Genomic DNA, 26,395 nt, shown 5'->3' on the forward strand with positions numbered 1-26,395 from the left:
CCCCTTCCTGTTACACTTTCTTGTTTCACCATTTGTTAACCCTTTGTTGTCTCCCCTTGCACACTGTCATGCCCGCCCCAGAACTACTTTCTTCTTTTCTTTCCATTCCGGGCCTCACTTGACCAATGTAGTCCATATGTCCCCAACCTTCTTAGACTGCCCAACCACTCATACTCCACCAACATCCTCTTACCATCCTAAATGAATGAGACCACACCTGAATTTGGAGTATAACTGGCCATAGCAGCCTTTTATTAACAAAATATCCAGAACTCAAACTTTTAAACATACCATCTGTAACAACAACTTTTTCACTCTCAGTCTGTTGGTCTTTGACAGCACTCTGAACTTCACACTTCTTCCACCACTACACTGCGGGACCCTTTTTCATGATAGGCCTGCAGCTATACCTCCAGCTCGGAGACAGCCCCCTTCCCACAGTGCAACCATTACCGTATTCCAGCTAATCATTCTACTGGAATACACCAGAGGGGCACATACTACAGATGAGCCACCCAACACTCGTATGTTTTCTGAGACCATCAAAGACCAAAAACACTGCCATAGCCCGCAAGGATAACACCTTAACCTTAAGGGCCCCTCCACACCTGCAGGGCCTGTCTTGCAGACCCAGCGCCCACAGATCAATCCCCACTGCTGAGAAGTGAACCCCATCTCCTCTTAAATACAGGCCCACATTGGATTCCAACTCAAAGTGTTGGATGACCCCAATTCCTGGAAAAAAATCTCCCCACCACTTTTTTTACTTTATTGGGAGCCTTATTGAGTCTTGCTACTGATCGTGCCATGTGCCAAGCCGTCCAAGCAACGATGTTGGACCACAACAAGAAAAGCCATGCAGAGTTTCAGGAAGTCCGATTTCACATCCAAAATCAGATCTCTGATAGACCTAACCCCCAAATCATTTCCCCCAACATTCGACACCAAAATGTCTGGCAGCCAGTTCCAGCACCACCCTACCCCACATCATCCCTGGTATCCCCAGTCAGCAAATGCAAGCCTCCCTCCTAGATATACCTAGCTGTCTGCCATCTGGTCTAACATCAGCTCTCCTTGTCCCACAAAAGAAAGTTCCAAAAGCACCATGTTTCAAATCAAACCAGCTTCCACCCACAACCTAGGCAAAGGTTCTGAACTCCATTGCCCCTGATAAAATGCACCATATCAAGTAGACACAGCCATGTCTGTAACTAGCTCTAAGTTAAAATTACTAACCGGGTCAGACATCCAGTCCGATCGACCATTGTATGTTTCCAAAAACGTGCGCCACACTTTTAAATCCTCACGATGCTCACTATTCAGCCTAATAGAATGGGTCAGGGACTTAATCCCAGCTGTCGCCGCAGCCATCCATCTGCAAAAAACCCTCCACAACGGGACAATGCGGCAGGCAAAATTCAACTTCCCCAAAAATGATTGCAATGTCTGAAGCTGCACCTTGCGCTACCCCATGATACAACAAATCTCCAGCTAGAGCGCCTCTAATTTGTCCTCGGGTAGGCAGCATTCCATAGCGCCAGAATCAAGCACTATACCTAAGAAACTAAGCTCTATGGTAAGGTCCTCAGTCTTTTCTGCCACCAATGGAATACCCGCAATGTGTTGCAATGTAGACAGGAAAATCGCACACACATTGGATGAAGGCGGCCCCACACAAAGGAAATCATCGAAATAATGAATAACCAAATCCAGGCCCGACATCTCCCTAACCACCCATTCCAAAAAGGAGCTGAACATTACAAACATGGCACACGAAATGGAGCAGCCCATGGGCAGGCAGCGATCCACATAAAATTCTTCTTGCCAGCAGCACCCCAGCAGCCAGAAACTGTCCAGATGCACTGGTAGCCAGCGAAAAGCGGATTCAGTGTCAGCTTTTGCCATCAGCGCCCCCTGACCATATCTCCTCACCCACCTAACAGCTGCATCAAATGAGGTGTATGACACCGTGCAAACTTCAGGGTCTATCGAATCATTAACCAAACCCACTTTTGGGAAAGATAGGTGGTGAATAAGGCAAAACTTGTTAGGTTCCTCCTTAGGTACCACCCCCAAAGGTGAAACAACTTCCTTAGCCAATTTTTCTGAAACCACCCCTGGGTGTTGTAATGCTGATCTCAAATTCCTAGCCATAGGCGGGACATTTGTCAGAGAACATGGAATCCTGAAACCTTCAGAGAAACCTGCGGCCAGGATTTTCACTGCCTCCTAATCAGGGTATCTATTTATAAAAGGTTTCATCCATTCTCCCTTCACCAGAGTCTTCCCTTTTGTGAGCAAACTCAGGGGCACACTTATCTATTTTACAGCACTGGAACAGGGGATGTGCGCCCCTGCATCTGGGGCACTCGTGTTTGAAACAACAGGACTCCCCAAAATTACAGGAGCCCTCATTATATTGCCAGCAGATCCTCTTTTTTTTTCACCCGACAGTCTAAAGGAAGGCGCACCCCTGACCCCCCTTTAAAAAACTGATTCGAGGGCATAAGCTGCATCCAAAGGCCGATGTCTTTGTGGTCCCATCTGAGCGGTGGACAGACTACCCACACTGCCTGAACTGTTCATCATACCTCAGCCACGCGGACCCCCCATATATCCAATGGGCCTCATGTACAGCACGTACGACAGGACTAGAAATAGGAAGTCCAATACACAGCAATGCACCCTTCCGCCGTGTAAATCCTTTCTGAGCATGCGCCATTCTTAGTCCGTCTAACTAGCCTACTCACGAGCGGATTGTCCGCTGAAACCAAAATATGACGGACAGAATTTCGAAAAATCAGAAATACTTAGTACGCCAGACTGCACGCTGAAAAAGTCCGCTGAAGCCCACACACGAGCGGACTGTCCGCTGAAATGTGTTTCGACGGACTAAGTAGGCCATACAGTCCGCCGTGTGTACGCGGCATTAGTTACCATAGGTTTGCACAATAGGTATTTTTCTCAGTCCATGCAGTCCAATTTATCGGACCCCATGGAATGAGCTTCTGAGCACTCTGCGGAAGTGACCGTTTCAAGGATTGAGCTGAGGCAAGCATATGAGAATGAAATCAAAACATAACATAATAGCATAAAATAAAGTAAAATAAGGTAAAATAAAATGCTTATCACTTCTATGAGTTATAAAATCAAGAAGGTGTCATTCAGTGTGCTTTATATCTCTTATACCATTCGGTCCAGGGTTTCCATACCGATGTTGCTAGTGAGAGATGGTTCTGGGTACTTGCAAACATTAGCACATACATAGAGTGGTGTGAGTGGTAAGTATCACCTCCCATACAGAAGGAGCTACTCGATCCCGCCAGTGGCGTGTCAGTACCAATCTAGCACTCATTAAAACATGGGCGATTACCGTTCTGTACTCTCTCGGCAGTTCCTTAATGGTTAGTGAGAGGAGGGTGTTTTTTGTTTTTATACCACTTTAACTTTCATAATCAGCTGCACAATAATAATTTTTTGCAGTTTTGTATATTTATCAGCCAATATCATCCAATAATATAAACCAAAGGTTTCTTTTTGTTAATTGCTGAGTTAACTGACATTTGCTAGCACTACTATAATTTTTTTTAGAGGGGTTTTGATTGAATTAGCAATTTTAATGTTAAATGTTATAGAACAAAACATATTGCAAATAGTGAATAGGGGGTGCATAGGAGTCCTGGCAAAAATAGAAAATAATAATTTAATATATTTATAACTTACACTTTAAAACAGCTTTTGCGGACTTCAGCACTGAATTTGTTGCATTAGAAGTTCAGCACTAATAAAAGCAAGACAGAACCACATACTATTCTTGTAATTAGCAGCATCTACTTCTGTGGAAATTATCATCTTGCTAATGAAAATTTGGTACCTTATCCTTAGGCATTATGAAGTTGGCAATGCAAAGGTATTCCATTATCAAACATCTTGGTGTAGTTTTCTATTCCTTTTTCTTTTGCATCCTTTTAAGTAACTTTCTGTTTTCATGATTTTGACGACCTTCAGCCTAGGCTTCTTTGAACAGGGCCACCGCATGCAACCTTAGTCCTGAATGAAAGATCACACTGACAGTTGGGTACAGCAGCTGGAGAGTATCCGCCCAGTACAATACAAAGTAACTAAATAAATAAACTATACTGCAAATAAATAATATAACTCAGAACTCCCCTTTTATACAACATCAGAGTGTTCAAAGGGAGGTGGAATAGGCATGAGATCAGTGTCGTACGCAGTTTGTTTTATTCTCTGATTCAGTGTGAACACAACATCCCAAAGAGATATCCCATGAAACAACACAACTGAACGTATTTTTATAAACAGTAAATTTGAGCCGTTGTTGTTGAATGAACTATTGTTTGCTAGAGCACAAAATACAGAAGAATCAAGTAGATTAGAGGAGAACTTGGAGAAAAAACAAAACAAACAAAAAAAACATAAGAAATGGGACAAGGGTAGGAAACTGGTTTAATTACAGATTTTTGCATTCCATATGTTCTCTGGAGCTTATCATCCACACTCTGCTGCATTTCATGTTTCCAGCAATCTAATGACTAGTGCACCAGGTAGCTGACAACATAGACAAATTGGAGTACACATGCTGAAAATATTTGTATCTGACAACCTATGGCTAGGATTCTGTGATTTCCTGCATAAAACATCATAGACAGATTTATGTTGCAAGAAGATGGTTTTAATTCTGGGCCAGTTTTCAGAATATCTAGGTCCTTGTGTGCATAATACATCCTGCAATTGTCACGTTGTTCTAGCCTTACCTTTGCTTTCATATTCTGCAGTTTTAATGTGGTAACAGTTCTCTTGATTCAGTTTGACCTGTTCAGCTTGATTAGGTCTTTTGGCCTTAGATTTTCTGTAAGTAAGCTTAATTCTTTATGTAAATAAAATAGGCGGGGCTTATTGTGGCACTTCCGGTTCCAGTCCGTGGAGAGACTTCCTGATTTTCAGCTTTTTATACTACGTGTACTATGTAAGTGAAATTTTGATTGCTTTATAACAAATAAGCTAAACAGGATCACACTATAGGGTTCATCATGTTTATGAGACAGCTGGATAAAAGAACCCAACTGAGAAGGGGAAACATAGGATACCAGAAGCTGGGATTGTGGTTACAGCCAATGTGAGCAGTGAATGCTGTTTATCCCCAATTATTCTGGTGAGTGCGGTTAAGGAGGGGGGGGGGATGAATGAAGATACTGGAACCCCGCATGTCCTTGCAATGCAAGATAGCACTTTAATATGGACTTATAATAATCATTTCTGGATTCAACATTAATAGCACTTTATTATGGACTTATTAATGTGTAGATTCACTACCATTAATCGGGAGATAAAGAGTATGTTCTAAGCACAAGTCAGTTTCTGTGTACCTGTATATGAATTTATTTGCCTGCATATGATTTTTTTTTTTATTGCAATGTTTTTTGTGTTATGCTACATCAAATTCTAGTGTGCACTTATGAACTCATTCAGTATTGCACTTTTTTATTATTTATTTATTTGTTTTAGAGATGTTACTGTACATATACTTACCTTTTGAAAATTGCACTTTTATCACACATGTAAGCCCTGGGTTGAGTCATTAGAAATACTTTCTGTAGGTGATCACAGTAGTTTTCCTTTGGTATAAGGAGGAGGAGTTTTACATTACATTATAGAGCACCAATTATTGAAGAAGTGCCATTTCCACCCCCTATTTTCTTTTTTTTATATAACTCTTTATGTGTGTCTTGATGTGCTGTGTTTATTTTGAAGTCAGTCTTTTAAACCAAGGTTTATCTATTTTCTAAATTTTAGGTTATGTGCATAGGCCTGCATAACTGCATTCATAATTGAAATGCTGTAGTTCAAGAGTCAACTATTGCTGAATTGCTGGAGAGAGCCCTCTGTGGGGCTGAAGTGCCAGGGTGGTTAGTGAGGACACATCTGGAACAGAAAGAGAAACCTTGTCACTCCTGACCTTCATGTAGCAGGCCTTGGCTTGGTTTAGGATGGCCTTGGAGCCAATGTGGAAGCACCCCATGTGTATGGAGGGAACACCTATGTGCAAGCCATCAGAGAAAGAGACTGTAACATCTCTGAAGAGGCTGCAATGGTAAATGGTGATGTTAACAAGTGTTCTGCACTAGAAAATACTGCCGGGAAGTCATCTATGGAGGTATTTTGTTCTGCACTAGAGATGCCAGGCTGTTGTGTTATTGACTGTCTACAGGAGATGTACTGAAATGGTGACTGATTTGTACACTAAAGCACTTAGAATGCAACTGTACTGGACATTCATTTAGTCAAGCTGGGAATATGGAGGAGTCAGGTCTCAGGCCAGAAGAACGTATGACACAATATAGAAAACTATCTCCTGAACAACAGGTTGGTGACTATCCCATCCAAGAAGAAGCGGTTGATAATTTCCATACCTCCCAACTTTCTGAGATGCGTAGGGTCATTTTTAGCTCAAAGAATGTAGAAAATTACACACTATTGCCACACCCCCAGTTACTTACATTAAGCATTCATAGGGAAAAAAAATATTGAATTATCCAACAGGTTATTTTTTTTTCTTGCCACCACTACCTTTTCTTCATACTGGCTTTGAAAATAACAAAGTCAATGATTCAGAGGTTGGGTAAAAGGTTTAGTGTTGTTTAAGATGTTTGAGGGTCAATTAGGTGCATTTTTCTTTGGAAATCTATACTTTGGCCAAAAAAGAGGGACAACTAAAAAGGAAAGAGAGAAAGACTGGTTTGTTGAACAGTCTCTCCAAATAAGAACAGGTAGGGACTGTACATTTCAGCTTCTGTTTATGCTAAAGATTACTATAACTGTGTGTTTTGTAGCACAATGTAGTTATGTGAATCTTAATCTGTGATTTTGTTAGGATTTCCTGTAAGCTCCAGTGGGCATCTGGGATTAGGTCAAAGCAGATTCATCTTTAAAATGGCTCCCCTTGCTCCAGCAATAGATTTGCTATTATAATAAATTAAGAGGTGTGTGGGCAGCTATACAGATTCCTGAGAACTGTTAGGATACAGTAGCATTTATCAAATTCTGCACATGCATTAAAAATCTAAAACTTATGTGAAGACTCAAAGATAGGGACCAGAATGGTTAGAGCTGTAACTGCCATAACACACTTAAAGCCAGCTCAATATTTCTTCCCCATTCATTCCAGTTAATGTTTCCAAAATGGAAAAAAATGTTCTCAGAAATTACAGAGAATTAAAACATCAGTTTCACACATTACTAAATATGTTGGAATTTCTGTCTATACAACACATGGTAACACATGGTATTGCAGCATGCATGTGTTAGTAAGTTTGAAGTGCCACCCCAACACACACAGTGGCAAATACCATGTCTTGTGGTACACTGTGTTGGGAAAAAGGGGTCAGGCCTGGTTTTGGGCTCACTGAGACAAATTGGCAGCCAAATCAAAAATAATGGGCTGCCTTAATGCCACGCATTGTTTAACGTGCATGTGATAATGCACTGTAGCACACTACAAAGGTGTGAATGGGTCTACTACCCATATTTATAGAGCAGTGAATATTAAATTCAGCAAACATTTGCTTTTTGCTGGTGGTGAATAAGGATGAGCCGAACACCCCCCCTGTTCGGTTTGCACCAGAACCTGCGAACAGACCTAAACTTTGTGTGAACTTTAGAACCCTATTAAAGTCTATGGGACTCGAACGTTCACAATCTAAAGTGCTAATTTTAAAGGCTAATATGCAAGTTACTGTCCTAAAAAGTGTTTGGGGACCTGGGTCCTGCCCCAAGGGACATGGATCAATGCAAAAAAAAGTTTTAAAAACGGCCATTTTTTCAGGAGCAGTGATTTTAATAATGATTAAAGTGAAACAATAAAAGTGTAATATTCCTTTAAATTTAGTACCTGGGGGGTGTCTATAGTATGCCTGTGAAGGGGGACAGTTCTAAGCACGGGAAACATGCGCCCCTTCACAGGCATACTATAGACACCCCCCAGGTACTACATTTAAAGGAATATTACACTTTTATTGTTTCACTTTAATCATTATTAAAATCACTGCTCTTGAAAAAATGGCAGTTTTTAAAACTTTTTTTTGCATTGATCCATGTCCCCTGGGGCAGGACCCAGGTCCCCAAACACTTTTTAGGACAGTAACTTGCATATTAGCCTTTAAAATTAGCACTTTTGATTTCTCCCATAGACTTGTACAGTATGTTCCGGCTTTTCGAATTTGCTACGAACAGCCCAAATTGTTCATTGTTCGCTGAACAGGCGAACAGGCAATGTTCGAGTCGAACATGAGTTCGACTCGAACTCGAAGCTCATCCCTAGTGGTGAATTATTTACTGTATTTTAAAGCACAGCAGTAAGATTCCCCTGCAGTGAATGTTTGGTGAATGACACATTTTCTACGTTTGAAATATGTCCATAGTTGATAAATACATATGGTCTGAAAAAAATACGTTTTCGGAATATTTACTGCTGACATTCTCTGACTGCACATGCCCTATGGTGCTTACAGCAATAAATATCACTTACATGTTCGGCCTTCTTGTTTGACTCACTCCAGGTTTAATAATGGATAAAGGGGAAAAAGAACTGCAGAGATCACTGACAATCCCCCCAAAAAACGCTCACTTGCTTTATATTATATCCATGTGTTTGTGTCACTTATACTTGCACACAAATATGAGAAGCTTTGCTATATATTTTTTAAGAAACAATCTCTGCACAGCTTTCAAAGATCATGCTTCATTCCTTGATCTCCTACAGTTTCAATAGGCGTCCTTCAGCTACAGTGTGAAGATAGGCAGAGCACCTGGTATGATGTATAAACAATACTATTGTGGATGAAATAGAAGTGCCTTGTGTTGTCTACTACAATGAAAGAGCATAGTACTGCAAAACTTTAAACACAATACTTGGATGACATGTGAGAGCAATACTGATTCCTCCAGTTCCCCTTTTTTGTAACAATTGCTACCTGGTGTCAGCTTTGATTGTTTTTACTTATCTATAAAAGAGCTAGGATTACACGTGTGCATTTTTTTTTCAAAGGTAGCACAAAATGTACATGTGATTTGGTGCTTGGGCAATGTCTGTATTTTCCCCTTAAATGTACTTAGACATAACCAATTTCTACTGCAAACCCAGGATCAATCTATACTATGGTGCTTAAAGAGACCCTGTCACCAGACAATTCACTTTACCAATAATTTTCGCATACAATTATATGTAAATAGTTTGTGTTTTATGCATGTTATTTACCTGTAAAATCCTCCCTTGTGTAGACAGCCCAAAGTCCTGAGACTGGTTCAGAGCCATCATCTTGTATGTGACTGCTTAGTGATAAGCTATAGTATTCTTCCTCTATCCTCTTAGGCAGCTACATAAAATGTTGTGTAGGAGCTAGTAGGTGATCAGTGGATGAGCTGAGCCAGCACAGCCAGTAATTAGACACTCCGAGAAAAGAAGTGGGCTTTGATGTGGCAGCAGGTAGGAAGTGGCTGAATTTTCCTAGAAAGAATAAAGGTGCATTGCAAGTGAATACAATTATTTTACGGGAAGGAAAAATGTTGTACTTAAATATTTGAGTTTCCTATGTTTTTACCTGATTTTTTTTTTTACAGGGAGACAGGGTCACTTTAAAGCTCAACTCCAGGTTGAGCACCCCTTTAATTCTTTAGCACCCCTCCCCCCTTTCCGTCACCCTTCTGATACCCCTTTCTTAAAAGAAAAACTTGTGAAATATGGCTGTGACAAACGTGGGTGTTAGATCCCTGCCCTCCTCGCTAACTCACGACAAGGGACCAGCCAACCTCACACCATACTATCACTTACGTAACAATGCCACTCTCAGCTGCACCCAGCACAAAGCTTTTCCAGCTTGCAGGACCACAATCTAGGTGCCAGCTGACTGAGAGCGATTGTCACTGGGCTAATTACGCACTTAAGCCTTTAACTGCCCCCACTGAAGTTTGTTTTAGGAAGGGTCAGGACTTCCATCAATTTAGCAATTATGATTTTAGAATAAGTGTCTGCAACACACACAGCCACCACAGACAGGTCTGCTCAAAAGCCTTACTCTACAACAGTAGCACTCTTCAAGAGGCAGGTTCTTTTATAGCTTGCAGTAAGAGCTTTAGAGACAAGGTTAACACTTTTCAACATAAGAGTTTATTATGAAAAGGTCAAAGTTGATGCAAATAAACATTTACAGATAAAAGATGTTTCAAGGGGAACATAAATGCGCTTTGTTCGCAGACGATATCTTATTGCTCCTCTCCTCCCCAGTCACCTCTTTACCTAATTTGCACAAGGTATTGCAACATTTTACAACATTCACAGGGTTAAAAGTAAACCACTCCAAATCTCAGGCACTTAATGTGTCCCTACAACCGCATATAGTTCGTGCTCTACGGAGCTCTTTTCCATTCCAATGGCAAGACAAGACCTTACCATACTTAGGTATCACACTGACCCCTACTCTCACGTCATTGTATAAACATAATTTTCCCCCACTGTTCAAAAGAATTTCTGCAGATCTTAAACGATGGTCGAATAACTCTCCGTCATGGTTTGGCAGGTTGTGCTCCATTAAGATGACAGTCTTACCTAAAGTACTCTACCTGTTCCGGTCCCTACCTATCTCTGTTGATAGGCGAGAACTTCAGAGGTTCCAGGGTAAACTGTTGGACTTTATATGGGAGCACGGAAGGCCTAGGGTGAATAGACGGACGATGTATACACCAAAGGTGGGGGGTGGCTTGGGCATGCCGGATTTGTTTAAATATCACCAGGCGGCACTAATTTCACAATTAATTCGGTTCCATACTAATCGAGACAGGCCGCTCTGGATGCTGCTGGAATCCTCTCAATTTCCAGGAAAAGAAATTAGTCACTTAATGTGGATGAGAGCTAAGGACCGGCCCACGGTGATGTGCCCGACTTTGTCCTTCTCTCTAAATTTGTGGGATAGGCTAACTACTACCCATAACTTCAAATCCGGACATGCCCCGCTAGCCCCTTTGCTTAACAACCCGGTGTTCGCCCCGGGTCTTCGCCCCCAAGAGTTTTCATGGTGGACCAACAAGGGTTTACTTCGGATAGCTGACTTGTGTGACCATAAGGGGGCTCTGTCGCGAGAGTCCCTGCAAGAAAAGTATCAGCTTCCGAGGGCAGAATTCTATCGCTATACTCAAATAGCGCACTTTTTGGCGTCACTGAGTCGCACTTCTGCACTCACCACATGCACCCCGATGGAAACTATTTGTAGGACGTACGACGGCCTCACGGGTCACATATCTCGGCTATACAATATTTTGTTCCCCCCTTCTCAGAAATTGCCATACATGGAGAGATGGGAAGGGGATATGCATGTCACTTTGACGATGGAGGAGTGGAACAAAGCAATACGAAGTGCATCAAAATCTTTCATTAACACATCTTTGATTGAAGCAAACTATAAGGTGTTGATGAGGTGGTATATGGTTCCGGCCCGTCTGGCCACCTTCGCCCCTGGGGCGTCTCCGCGGTGTTTTAGGGGCTGTAATGCGGATGGTACAATGTATCATATATGGTGGTCGTGCCCGAAGGTGCGACGGTTTTGGATACGCACATACAATTTTATATATTCTTTGACCCGAGTGAACCTCCGCAAATCGCCCCTGCACGCGCTGCTGGGACGCCCCGTAGAAGGGGCTTCAAAGCCAATGAGCAGGCTTATAACTTTTATCTTTGTGGCAGCGAGGATCTCCATAGCTAAATCGTGGAAATCACCAATTGTTCCGTTTTACTTACTTAAAGCAAAATTGTCCTGGATAATGGTGAATTAACGTTTATCGGCAATACTCGCTGACAGAATGGCTTGGTTTAATAGAGTGTGGGAACCTTGGATTAGAGATCTGGTAACTGAGTAAAGGGAGTCCTTCTGATGTGGGGCTGGGGGGTGGTCCCCGGGAACTGGAGTGCATCCTTCTTCTTCTTCTTCTTCTTCTTCTTCTTCTTTTTCTTTCTTTCTTCTTTTTGCTTTTTATTTCTTACTTCTTTATCCTTTCTTACTATAGCTACTTTCGTTCAATTGAGTGCACCTGAAAACACAAGTGCCCGTACCCCCTCTCCTTTTTTCTTTTTTTTCTTTTATTATCATATATTTAGGAGGTACTGTGGCACTGAAGTCAAAAAAGGGAGGATTGGATAATGAGGGCTCAGATGCTGCTCTCTGGACCCCTATTAGGAGCAAGATGCAGGATAACTACTTGGAGGGGTTGGGCCTGTAACCCTTTGAATTACCCTTGCTGCTTCACACATGTACAACCGTTTCTTTCCTCCTCCCTTTTTATAGTTGAATTGTTCCGTATTATTTTCTTGTGCTTTTATGCATCGACAATGTCAGATACTGAATTTGTAATTTCTTCTGTTGAAAATTGAATAAAAATATTGTAAAAAAAAAAAAAAAAAAGATGTTTCAAGGAGACAATATACATCCACAAAGAAATAAGGTAGAATTGGGAAGGAAGAATACTTGCAATTAATGTCCGAGGGTTGATCAGAGTTCGATGGATGAGCTGGGTAATCAGTTCTCAAACTTGGCAGATGTTTCTGCTTGGATGGCAAAAGGAGAACTGACCATTGTCTTGGCTTCTCCTCTTTTCTGTCAAATCAAAGGGGGCATTGACAGCGATCAGTTACCAATCGTCTGGTCATCTTGTTTAAGGGTTGGTTGCTGGGAGGTGTCTATGCTCATGACAATGGCCCAGGTATACTTTGTGATACATATTCATATATCTGCATCTATAGTGTTTACAGACTCCAAATATCCATATTATTGTTCAGGGTGAGATTTGTTTCAAAACAAATCTAAATATGCCATATCTCTAGTGTCTAGTCTACTTAGGAGGAATAATGCCGCGTACACACGATCAAACAATCCGGTGGAAAAGTCTGGCAAACTCAAGTCCGCCGGACAATCCGCCCGTGTGTAGCCCCCGGCGGACTTTTTTTACCCAAAAGTCCGGCGGACTAAGAAAGTATCTTTGCACTCCAATCAACGGCCGTGTGTGTGCTAGTCCGCCGTACTTTTGAAATGAGTGAACTTTTCCCACACGAAGAAAAGTCTGCTAATTTTAAGTGCGTCTCCAGGTAGCGGGGGCCAGCGAGGGAGGCGTCGCTGGCCCCGTCACCTGGTATGACTTAAAGGGGAATCCCTACGCCGGCGTGGGGATCCCCCCTAGGTCCACATCAGACCCTTATCCGAGCACGCTACCCGGCCGGCCAGGAAAGGGGGTGGGGACGAGCGAGTGCCCCCCCCCTCCTGAGCCCCCTCACACCAAAGCACCTTGTTGATGAGGACAAGGGCCTCTTCCCAACAACCCTGGCCGTTGGTTGTCGGGGTCTGCGGGCGGGGGGCTTATCGGAATCCGGGAGCCCCCTTTAATAAGGGGGCCCCCGGATACTGGCCCCCCACCCTATGTGAATGAGTATCGGGTACAATGTACCCCTACCCATTCACCTGTAAAAAAAAACACAACACACAAGGGTTAAAAAAGTTTATTGCACAGCTCCGGGGGTCTTCTGTCCCATATGACCTGACATAGGGGTGTTTTGACTTGAAATGTTAGAAATTATCCAAGGAAACAAAATATGTCCAAATTATGGCTGTGCTATTATTACTTTGGAAGCTATGAAAAATGCTGAAATTTCATACTTATTCCACTTATGTGCATTCAAGTATTTACAACCGATGTCTGCTGGTTCTCTGAATGGAGAGGTTGACAGTTTTACGACAGGTCTGAACATCCTGCCAGGCCCACATGACCTGTTTTTACTGACCTACCTGTTTCTGCTTTCTCTGTTGAGATAACGTTTTCTTTGAAATTATGCTAACTTAAGCTAACACAAGGGAGGAGGGAGGAGGACGTTCAGATTTTTTCTGTAATGTTACACAGTTAGCCAAGCTGTCATGGCTGCCCTAAGGTTCCAATCAACATTGCTACTAGCTACAGCGTTTCATGGTCAGTGCGTGATATAGTTACAATGACCATTTAGTTTTTCCATTTGGTGAACAGCTTGGGTTTGAGTCAAACTCTTGGCCTGACATTGTCTGCATCATTCTCTTATGTGTCAAGATCAGTCTGATAAAGCATCCCCACATATTATAATACAAACATTCTAATCTCATATGAAGCTGGTTGAATGATGCTGTGTGTCAACTCAGTAGTTGAAGGTGAGTAATAAAGCAAAAGCTGCTTTTTTTAATCCCACTAGTGCTGGGCTATTTTAACTGGAGTTGGGCTTTCACTTTTGAAATGGAGAACTGTACTGCGAGAAATATGGGAGTTGTTGGCTCATCATGACAGCTAGGGAACTAGTATTTTAGGAGAAGAAGGAGTCAGATGTCACACATCTTTTCAATGCACATTAAAGATTTGAGCACATTTTATTCAGTTTAGAGTGTAGCTGTGCCTATTTCCTGACAACACTTGCGGAACAGAATGGAGGGGGAACTCTGCAAATGGGAGTATCAGTGGGTTACTTTTTCATGTCGTTGCACCCTAAAAGAGTGTTATTAATCACCAGCAATCACTACACATACAGTTGTATGTAGTAAGGATTGACCGCCCAAATTGAAAGCATTGTGCCACTTTTAGCATTTATTCACTACTAGAAGCTACACTCCTTTTTTTTTCTATATGTAGCAATTTCTAGCAATTAATCATAGTACAATCATGGGCAATGATCATTATAGGAAAAAAATGTCTGGAGCAAGGTTTAGTATTTTAGTCTGGTTAAATATTAAATGTTTATTTTAGAGTCCATGTTTTCAGTGTTAAGTTGAAGAGTGGGCTTCTGTTAAAAAGATTAAGTTAAATGTTAGAGACTATTTTAGAAATAGTAACTTTTTTTATGTTTTGGCATAGAAAGGCAATAGTTAAGAAGAACTGTCCCAAACACCAATGTACTACACTAGGAATACCCAAACATATTACATACTCCACCCTATGCTAGCATCTTAAATTTGCAGGCTGTTTTGCTAATATACATTATAGCAGGTGTCAGGTTTTACAGTCCTTGTCTATGTATACTTATTTTGGCTCTCATTTTGCAGACGTCAGAAGCAAAGAAAGTAGGATTTATCTGCTGTTGGACTCACTTAACTCTTTACACACTGTCCCTGGAAAGTTGGAAAATAAAACAGCAGTTCTGACTGCAATACTCACCTTCTCTTTGGCACTGTCCTCTTAGCAATTCTTTTTTTACCGCTATACATGTTCAGACTTACATGTTGAATGACTTTGTGTACCATTTAACACAGAGGACTAAAGACATACTGTGAATACAGGGCATCAAGGACCTGCCTCTTAAGGGGGTCTCACCACAGCACTTTGCATCCATGGTATAATGATGCCCAGTGCCAAATACTAGTGGAGAGGAAGAGGACCCTGTGCATTATGTGACTAGCCTGAATGCATCTGGGAAATGTAAGTATAATAAAAATAAAATATAAAATACTGTATACGTGGGGGGCATGCAGGAGAAGAAGGACAATTGGTTGATGGGGGGGGGGGGGGGGGGGCTTAAAGCTGAGTTTAACCACTTGAGACCTGCACTATAGCCGAATGACGGCTACAGCGCGGATCTCCTTTGCCGGGACGGCGTCTATTGACGTCGTCCTGTGCACGAGCGGCCTGCGCGCCCCCTGAGGGGCGCGCGGCGCGCTCTGTGATCGGCGAGTCTATGAGACTCGCCTGATCACCGATCCGAGCAAGGGGTCGATCCCGACCCCTTATCACGTGATCAGCTGTCAGCCAATGACAGCTGATCATGTGATACAACGGAGCCGGCAATCGGCTATTATTCCTCCTCTCGCTGACAGCGCGAGGAGAAAAAAAAAGATCACCGGCGGCCGTGATCGGGACATCAGTCCCGATCACTGCCAGCCCTGCCAGTGCCCACCTGCCCCCTGCTAGTGCCACCTCAATAAAAAATAAGTGCCCCCCGTCAGTGCCACCCAGCAGTGCCCACAGTGCCACCCAGCAGTGCCCACAGTGCCACCCAGCAGTGCCACCCAGCAGTGCCCACAGTGCCACCCAGCAGTGCCCACAATCTGCCTCAACAAAGGTGCTGCACCCCAGTGCCACATATCTGTGCCCATCAGTGTCATCTACCAGTGCCCATTAGTGCCCCGCAGTGCCGCCCATCAGTGCCCAGCAGTGCCACCTATCAGTGCCCATCTGTCCCATCTATCAGTGGTACCTATCAGTGCCCCTTAGTGCCACCCATCCGTGCCACCCATCTGTGCCACCCATCCGTGCCATCTTATCTGTGCCCATCTTTGCCCATCAGTGCCGCCTTATCTGTGCCCATCGGTGCCGCCTTATCTGTGCCTATTAGTGCCGCCTTAACTATGCCTATCAGTGCCCACCAGTGCAGCCTATCAGTGCCCACCAATGCAGCCTATCAGTGCCCACCAATGCAGCCTATCAGTGCCCACCAGTGCAGCCTACCAGTGCCGCCTCATCAGCGCACTTCAATGAAGGAGAAAAATGACCTGTTTGCAAAATTTTATAACAAACTATTAAACATGATTTTTTTTTTTGCATCTTTTTTTGTTTGTTTAGCAAAAAATAAAACTCCCAGCTGTAATTAAATACCACCAAAAGAAAGCTCTATTTGTGGGAAAAAAATGATAAAAATTTAATTTGAGTACAGTGTTGTATGCCCGCGCAATTGTCATTCAAAGTGCATCAGCGCTGAAAGCTGAAAATTGGTCTGGGCATGAGGGGGGTTTAAGTGCCCAGTAAGCAAGTGGTTAAACAATAATGATCCAGACACCAATATTATGCAGTTTTACAATGCAAGGTTTATGTTGTGTATTGTATACTGTATATCTACTAAAATGTTTAGATAGATTATGAAAAACACTTTTGTGCTGAGATCATTGTAAAAGATGTTTCCAAAAATGAATGCACTTTATGTCCAGTTGATCTCTCTGTTTCTAGTTAAAACAATTTCTTTCTTTATCCAAGCAAAACATTTGTCTATGTCAATTAGTACATTGGCCTGTCTCAAGCTGCCTTCTTTTATATTCTTAATAACAGCTACCTTGCAGATTCCCTTCATACATCAGCTGCTACGATTACATTATATAAAGGGGAGGGAGGAATGCACGTTTAAAGAGCAAAATCCATTAAAATGTATTCCATTTCTTGCCCTGTTGTGTCATGAAGGCCCACGGCTAGTGTAAAAGAACTTTAGTTCAATGAAACTTACCAGTCACATATAAATTAAAAGAAACATAAATTATAAATATATATTTTTTTCCTTTGTGGCTCATTCACACATGCAGACTTGTAGTAGAGATGCATTGCTCTGGAACTAGTATGTGGTCCAGGAGTAGGGGTGACCTTTGGTTTCAGTGAAAACATGAGTCTGACCTGAAATGTAACAGTTTGCTGTTCAGGAAAATGGCAAATGAATGTGGTTGTTCACCAATATAGCAAAAAGTTACCAGTAATGCCCTTCTTCGTTTCTTAACTGTGGTCATGTAGCCTAGAAGGGACAATTATGGAAGTTATTTTTCTTTATGTTTCAACAGCCCTTTGTCAATGTGTTGGTGACTTATAATAGATAGGGAGAGATCACAGAGCTTTTGCAAGGAGACATATTGCTGCTGTACTTCTATAGATTATGCAGTATAGAGCTGTGGTATATACATCCAGTCATATACTCAGGCTGTGTGTGTTGGAGAGACCTGGAGTAGGTAATGAGAATGTATGCACCTAGTCTAGCACAGGCCACTTTTTTGCCACATTTTTTAAGATCTTAGATTGATACTCATCTCTGCATATTAGTTGGAGGTGATTTCAACTTGGTAGGGCACCCTCAATTAGATAGAAGCACAACCTCTCACACTTCAGCGGCTTTCCGTAAATCCATATCTAAATTGTTAAAATCTTTTCAATTAACAGACACATGGTGTTCACATAACACTGGAACAAGAGACTATACTTTCTACTCACATCCCCTCAACTCCTTTGCTAGACTGGATTATATCTTTTGCACACCCATCATACTGGCTAACTCCACACATTCGGAGATTCTTGTATGTCCATGGTCAGATTATAATATGGTGACCTTTACCACTACCCTTATAGGCCTATCAGACACCCCCTATACATGGCATCTGAATGACTCCATACTAGCAGACCCTATCACACGACACAAAATTTCCACCTTCACTCAGGAATATTTCACTCTAAATAAAACCCCCGAGATATCCCCCAGTACTTTATGGGTAGCCCATAAGGCAGTAACAAGGGATCAGCTTATTAGTATAGCATCTAGAAAAAACAAAGGACGATGGGAACGAATATTCACGTTGACCACAGAACTAGACAATTTATACAAAACCCAGATAGGGAATCCAACATTATCTAATGCACAATTGGTTACTCAAAAATGCCTTGAACTAGACACCCTTCTGTCTGCCAACACGAGAAAGCCATTTGCTGGTCTAAGGCCAAATTCCTGCTTCATAGCAATTCAGCATCATCTATGTTTGCCCATAAACTTAAGCAGTCCATACAACCCCCTCATTTATATAAACTCTGTAATGAATCTGGTCATATGGTAACACATCCACAGGAAGTCCTAACAATATTTGAAAAAATTATATTCTAACTTACTTACTCTCTCAACTCCCTGACTTCCCAACTCATGCCTCACAAGACTGGCTATCCTCCTTACCGATACCCTCATTAACACCCCCCCCAAATAGAATCCCTTAATGCACCATTTACAGAAGAGGAACTCCGTGGGGTAATTAAGTCCCTTAAAAAGTCAGTTGCCCCAGGACCGGATGGATTTACAGCAAGTTATTATAAACACTACGCCCCTATTTTAATCCCACATTTAACCACCATGTTCAATAAAATCCTCAAGGGAGAACACTTTCCGAATGAGCTGACCCTAGCCAATATGTCTGTTACCTAAACCCCTTAAAGATAATTCCCTCCCACAAAACTACAGACCTATTTCGGTTGAAAATCTGACCTCTTCAGATCAATTGGGCTTTATCCCAAATAGACTCATCACAGGCAACATCCGCCTGGCCCTAAACATCCTTCAGGAGGCTAACCTACACAAAAAACAAGCCCTATGGTTGAGTATCGACCTCAATAAGGCCTTTGACAGTGTTCTCTGGCCTTATCTGTTTTCTGTACTCCAACGAATGGGCTTTAATAACGAATTTCTGCAAGCTATTCAGCCTCCGTATTACTAACCCAAAACGAGAATCAAAATGCCTGGGTGTAACTCTTTCTTTTTCACACTGGGTAGAGGCACCTGAAAGGGATGCCCCCTATCCCCCTTATTATTTTCCCTAGCTTTAGAACCCCCTGCAACACCCTGACATCTCTGGCTATTCCCTTGCATCATCTTCATTTAAGCTATGCATGTATGCAGATGATGTCATGATCTTTATGACCCAATCTCATATCTCCCTGCCCAACCTGACCGGTGTTTTAACTAAATTTGCCTCTATCTCTGGTCTAGCGGTGAACATGTCTAAGTACACAGCGCTCCAGGTTAATCTCCCGTCTACCCAGTGTGAAACACTCCATGGCTCGTTCCCATTTCGATGGTCAACAGACAAAATCCCTTACCTTGGTATATATATCACACCACACTTTTCATCTATATATGAGGCTAATTACCCAACTTGCCTATCTAGACTACGGAGCCTACTTAGAATATGGAGTTCATTCGGTATAGCATTCCTGGGAAGAGTCATGGCAGTCAAAATGACTCTCTAACCAAAACTTTTGTTCATTTTCCGCTCCCTCCCCATTAATATTCCTAAACATTGCATCAATAAGCTCCAACGAGACATTAATAGATTCATCTTGCAGAATAGACGGCCCAGATTTTCCAAACATACAGTATTCTCTATAATTCCCAGACTACTGGAGGCCGGAGCGATCTCCACTGAGCAGGAAGATGACAGGTCTATCTCTGCACACTGTGCAGGGACGGACCTGTCACAGCGCCGCTCTCCCCTATCTGTCGTCACCCGGTCCGATCCGATGACAGATGGAAGAATAGCTTTTTCCTCCGTCACACTTTTTCGGATCGGATCGGGTCGGATGTCAGCGGACATGTCACCACTGACATCCGACGCTCCATAGAGCTCTATGAAAAACTGACAGGCGGGCCTGAATGGATCGGTAGTGTGAAAGGGGCCTTACTGGTATCTTCAGGCCCCTTTCACACTGGGGCGTCAGCAGTAAAGCACTGCTATTTTTAGCGGCACTTTACCTTTGTTTTAGCGGGGGTTAAAATAACCTGCAAAGCACCGCTGCAGCGGCACTTTGCCAACGGTTCGGAAGTGGTGCCCACTCAGTTCAATGGGCAGGAGCGGTTTAGGAGCGGTGTATACACTGCTTCTTCACCACTCCAAAGATGCTGCTTGCAGGACTTTTTTTAAGGTCCTGCCAATGCACTACTCCAGTTTGAAAGCACTCGTGTCAGTGCACTGCTCCAGTGTGAAAGCCCTCAGGCTTTCACACTGGAGAGACAGGAGAGGCTCTGTACAGGCACTATGCAGTTGCTATTTTTAGCGCTGTAGCACCTGTAAAGTGCCTCAGTGTGAAAGGGGTCTAAAAAAAGCAAAAATATTTGGGTTTGTATAAGGTAATTAATAATTAATAAACATTATTCTGTCATTCACCGTGTGTATAAGACAAATTAAGTACAAATAATTTGTAGATTTATGTATTAATGAAAATAGAGTTATTTTTTCCATTTCAGCTTTGCACCTTTAAAAATAATTACAACTGCAATACAGAATATGTGCACGGACATTATAAATGATTCAACAGTAAAAATAAAGGGAATGCAAAAATAATGATTTTATGCAATAATGCATCCAATAAAGTATAAATACATTACAGATTTCTTATCATCGGGAACCCAGTGGAGAATGAACATGAGGAATTAACCATTAATATAATGATGTGTGTATGTTGCCACAGGCAAGGAATGGAGGAAGCTGTGCATGTCATATCAAGATTTCCCTAATTAACTAATTTCTCAGAGACTTTTCTGGCGGGTATTTTGATTTTTCATGCCTTTGCAAAAATACTGCCAGATGGTGTCATTATTGAATAAGTAAGTAGATTATGTTAAGACTTAAAGTACTAAAATTGCAATCCAAAACTTTCCTTTTGTGTTATGAACACATGATCTAGGCAAGTTAACTGTTGTATATTTATTGTATATTTAGTGACACATCGCACAAAACAACAGTCTCTACTAACCTGCAAGTTGAAAAATGTGGACATCTACCACTTACTACCACTAAGAAGAGAAGAGGGTTTCCTTGCTTCATTTGTTACCATGAGAAACATGACCTTCCAATCCAGTTTCAGATTAAGGTTCACATTTGGTTGATCAGATTTTCTTTTTTGAGTTTTACAGTTATCACAAAAAAATAAAAATGTAAAAAGAACAAACATTTAGGTCACAAAATTTGTTTTAGCATGGAAGTGACCCAATTATTCAAAATATATTTATACATAATATAAAAAGAAAAAGGAACAATCATGTTACATGGCGGTCTGCTGGCATGTAGATGTCATATCTAAGCATAGAAAAAAGTAGTTGTTTACTACTGGTGTTCATTTCACCAGTAGTATAATCGTAGAGTAGTATAATCATAGTCAGCCAATAAGATACGTGGGGTTGATTTATTAAAACTGGAGACTGCAAAATCTGGTGCAGCTCTGCATTGAAACCAGTCAGCTTCCAGTTTTTTTTTTCCTAAAGCTTAATTGAACAAGCTAAAGTTAAAATGTGATTACCTACCATGTATAACCAGATTTTGCACTTTGCAGTTTTAGTAAATCAACTCCTGTATGCCATTGAAGGAGATCTAAAATCTAACCATCTATCCCATTCTAACGGATGCCTACTATAAATTCCCCGAGAGGTAATGGTTATTTTTTTTTTTTTTCTAGTTTAAAGATTTCATTGAAGTTTCATGGAAAAGACACCAGACTTACAATACTCAATGAAAGAACATCAGTAATGGTACAATTAGGTACAGAAAATATATGCAATTGGTTGGAATCAAGTGATGTACATTTAATGGCTATAGTGTAATAGGGAATTCTGTAGGAAATAGGGTGGAAAGGGGATCAGTGAGATCAAAGGAGTCTAACACTTTGCGTATTGTTGGCAAAAGTTCATAACATACATACATTGTAATGATTGAGCAGTCACGAATCAAAGTTCACCCTAGTTTGAACCTTAACATAGGCGATCAGTGGGCCCTACGTATGATGTCTCATTGAGGTCAACACTAGCCTTGTGGGAGGCACTGGTGTGCTGATAGAGTAAAAAGAATGGAAGAAGTGGGGAAAAATGGGAGAAGAGGGATGAAGAGGAATGGGGGTTCCGTGGCACGGCAGGATGGCTCCCAGCAAGGGGATCCGCTAATTCAATAGAAAAAAAAGAAAACATGGATAATGCAAGAGGAGCAGGAAACAAGGCATAAGTAAAGACTCATCAAAGTCAGGGGGAAGATGGTGTTTTACCAAAGGGATCCATAGTTTCTTAAATTTCTTTACTTTATCAGTTTCAATAGTGGTCATTTTTGCAAAGATAAGGGATTTATTAATTCTGTATTTTGCCTCAGCCACAACCAATGTCTGAGTTTTCCATGCTTGAGCAATAGTCTCTTTGGCTGCAGTGGTGAGTTGGTTCAATAGTCTGAATTGATTGTGGGAGAGCTCTGCTGGCTTTAAATTTAAGAGGGTGGTAGCTGGGTCCATTGTGACATTGCTCTCAAGAGTTTTAGAAGCCATAGTGAAACATTTTCTCCAGAAATCTTGAGCTATTGGGCGTTGCCACCAAATATGCATGTGGGTGCCTACAGTTGCGCAGCCTCGGAAACAATTTCTAGGATACACCGGAATGTATTTTGCGATTCTCGCAGGAACAAGGTACCAGAATGCTAGGACCTTGAAGTTTATTTCTATTGCTGAGCATTTAATGGAGGAAGATTTGGTAGTAAGCCATATAGCAGACCTGTCAGCAGTTACAAAAGTGTGTCCCAGATCTTGGGCCCATTTAGTAGTGTAGGCAGGTAGTGAATTGTCATAGTTGTTAGTTAGGTGTTGATATAAGGTCGATGTTAGACCTCTGGTGTGTGGGTCACTTTTACAAATGTGTTCAAATTGATTAAGCTGTGTTAATGGAGCTCCTTTCCTAAGATATGGAGTATAGAAGTTTTTGATTTGTAGATATCAGAAAATTTCCATTCTGGGGAGTCCGAAGGTCTTGCATAAGGTGGGGAAAGTCAGAATTCTATCTTGAGAGGTTAATTGGTGTAGTCTAAATATATTTGCTGTGGACCATGCTGTGAATGCAGTCGGGGATTCCCATGCTGGATTGAAAGCTGGGTTTCTGAGAAAGGACAAGAAAGGATTATGGGGGGACTGGAGTTTGTGAGTGTTCTTAAATTTGTCCAATATGGATAGGATGTGCTTAGTGACCAGTTGGTAATGTTTGTTTTATCGTTAGGTTGTGACATAAGTGTAGTAGCATGCCTCAGTAAGGGCAGGTAATTTGCAGAGAAGAGGTCAGTTATCAATGCTGTAAGGTGTATCCGTAAGTAAAAAAGTTGGTGGGGTACCCAAGTAAATGGTAAGGAGGCTTTAGCTTGATGGAGATCTGATTGCGATAAGGGGGTGTTTTTGATTTCTGAAGTTTGATTTGTGGGCCAGAGATTTGGGCAAACGTGTCCAATATTGCTAAAAGATTGGGGGCAGAGGTGTGGGCATGTGTCCTGAATATGAGAATGTAGTCTGCGAAGAGACAGAGTTTATTGTGGTGGCCTCTGAAATCTATACCCTTGACATCAGGATCCAACCTGATCAGTTGGGCCAGTGGTTCTATAAGTAAAGCAAATAGAATTGGGGAAAGAGGGTAGCCCTATCCGGTGCCTCTTTTGCTGTCAAACATCGCTGATTTATAGCCTACATATTTAATACAGGCCTGGGGATCATTATATAAAGAAGCAACTCAGGTTAGGAAATGGCCCCCGAAGCCCCACTTCTGCAAAGTGAATCGTAGGTATGGCAATGTAACCGTGTCGAAGGCTTTCCTGATGTCAAGGGATAGAAGGCAGGTAGGTAATTGTCCATTTTTATCTGCATAGGTGAGTAGGATTGCACGTCTAATATTGTCACTGGCTTGACATGTGGGCATAAAGTCTGTTTAGTCCCGATGAATCAATCATCCTATAATAGGGTTCAATTGTTTTGCAATTATTTTGGCTAGCAACTTAATGCCTAAGTTGAGGAGGGAGATGGGCCGATAGTTGGTCCAAGATGAAAGGTCTGATTTGGGTAGCATGGTGATTATGGAGGTCAGGGTTTCGGTTCTAAAAGAGTGCCCGATCAGCAGGGAGTTGAAGGCCTTTGTCAATAGGGGGGTCAGAATGGTTCTTATAATAGGCTGCTGAGAGCCCATCGGGTCCTGGTGGCTTGTTAGGTTTCAACACTTTAATGGCAGTTGATCAAGTTGCTTTTGTTGGAGAGATGGGAGAGTAATGTGGGAGAAAAGGGTTTCTGCGTTCGTGGGGTCGAGGGAGGGAGAGTAGAGGGAGAGTAGAGGGAGGGAGAGTAGAGTTTTGCGAGGTTGGACCGGAATACCTCTAAAATCTGAACAGGATTGCTGGTTATAGGCATGATTGGCTATTTTTAGATGTTTTAAAAAATCAACCCCAGCAAATTCTAACTAGCCATTATATAGGGGGTTGTGCAACAGGCAGAACTTTAATGTAATATTTTTCGTTGTTATGGAAGCATTTGGATATTTATATGTTCTTACAACAAGAATGCATATATATATTTTATTATACCATTTTTTAAACCATTTTTTTAAACAAAATTGAACAAAGAGAACTTATACAAATATGATATATATGCTTTTTGTGTTGGTGTTCTTAAAAGAATACCTTCTTTGCATTTGTGGTATTTGTTATATGCTGTTAGTACATTCAATACATACTGTATGAACATATTTAATGTATTAAATTAGTCAAAGGCATAAGATATTCTGAAAATTTCTATCTTAACCCAAAAACCCATCCAGCATTTTAACAAGGACATGACAACATTCAGTTACCAGGCTGAACATTTTGCACCTTGTACAACAAAGTCTGCACTATGTAAGGTCCCTTCTAAAAAAAAGCAGAGGTCTCTCGCTTTGTGTAGGTGGAAGTGCTCCATGCAAACCCAACCTTGTATAAAATCCTGACAAACCCATTGAGAAAGCTGCTTAGCTTCAGAATACAAGTCTAGCTTGGTTCAATGCCAATTGAAATTGTAAAGCTACATTCCGGATTTATTGTTTTGAGAGAAAGAACGGAAAAAAGTGGGGGGAGAGCTTTGTGAATTAATGCCAAAGCGTATGACACATAAGACAATTACACTGAGCTCATATTTTTCTTCTGGCTCTTTACGTTCTTTTCTTTAATTATGGTGACACTTGCTCATCAGTCTCTGAACTCATCTATGTGGAGGAGATTTATGAAATGTGTGACCGTATCTGACAATACAGAGCCTCAGCATCTGTTGTTTCCTCTTGTTATCTGTTTGTTTTAACCCTTAGACGGTTACAGCACAGGCAGACATAATGTACAGAACACAATGTGAGATTCAGCTTAAACATGACCACAGACCTCTTTCATGACAAACATGAAAATTGCACTAAAATGGATAATTATGTAAGGAAGATATTGTTACCAAAACAACGATAACCATCTGCTGGGGAACAGCGGTAAACCACCCACTGATTTATTTGGAATCTATAATTATTAGTTAGGAAAGGTGCAAGTAAAATTGGAAGCCGAACACACGGTACAGTTTTCTGCTCAGCTAGCTTGTCTCCTAAAACAAATCAAAGCATTTATTAAATACTTTTTAAGGACTGTTGTCCAAACCACCTTCCCCTTATTTTTGCTCCATCCTTTTTTCTAACAATTGTGTGATTGGCTAGCTGGAAATATGGTTTGCAAAGTGTAAATAAAAAAATATATATATATATGTAATGAATAGCTTTGAGTAGAACTGCATGAATACCATTCTGTCGCAGGAATAGCAATATTTTTTTCTAAAAACAATTGCTTTTATCTTTCAAAAGCAGTATTTGCGTGTCAGGCAAGTGACTGTTCATAAGCTAAGAAGTGAACTCCTGGAGGAAGGAAATACCTCTTCCACTTAATTAAAATTTTTTAATGTAAGGCCTTATGCACAATGGACATTTTTACAGCTGCTGTTTTTGGCACCAGGCCTTTTTTTCTGTGGTCAGTAAACTCCCCAG

This window comes from Lithobates pipiens, unplaced genomic scaffold (assembly GCF_037356315.1).
Source record: "Lithobates pipiens isolate NorthernLeopardFrog02 unplaced genomic scaffold, aLitPip1_a1.2 Scaffold_8, whole genome shotgun sequence".
Classification (NCBI taxonomy): Eukaryota; Metazoa; Chordata; class Amphibia; order Anura; family Ranidae; genus Lithobates; species Lithobates pipiens.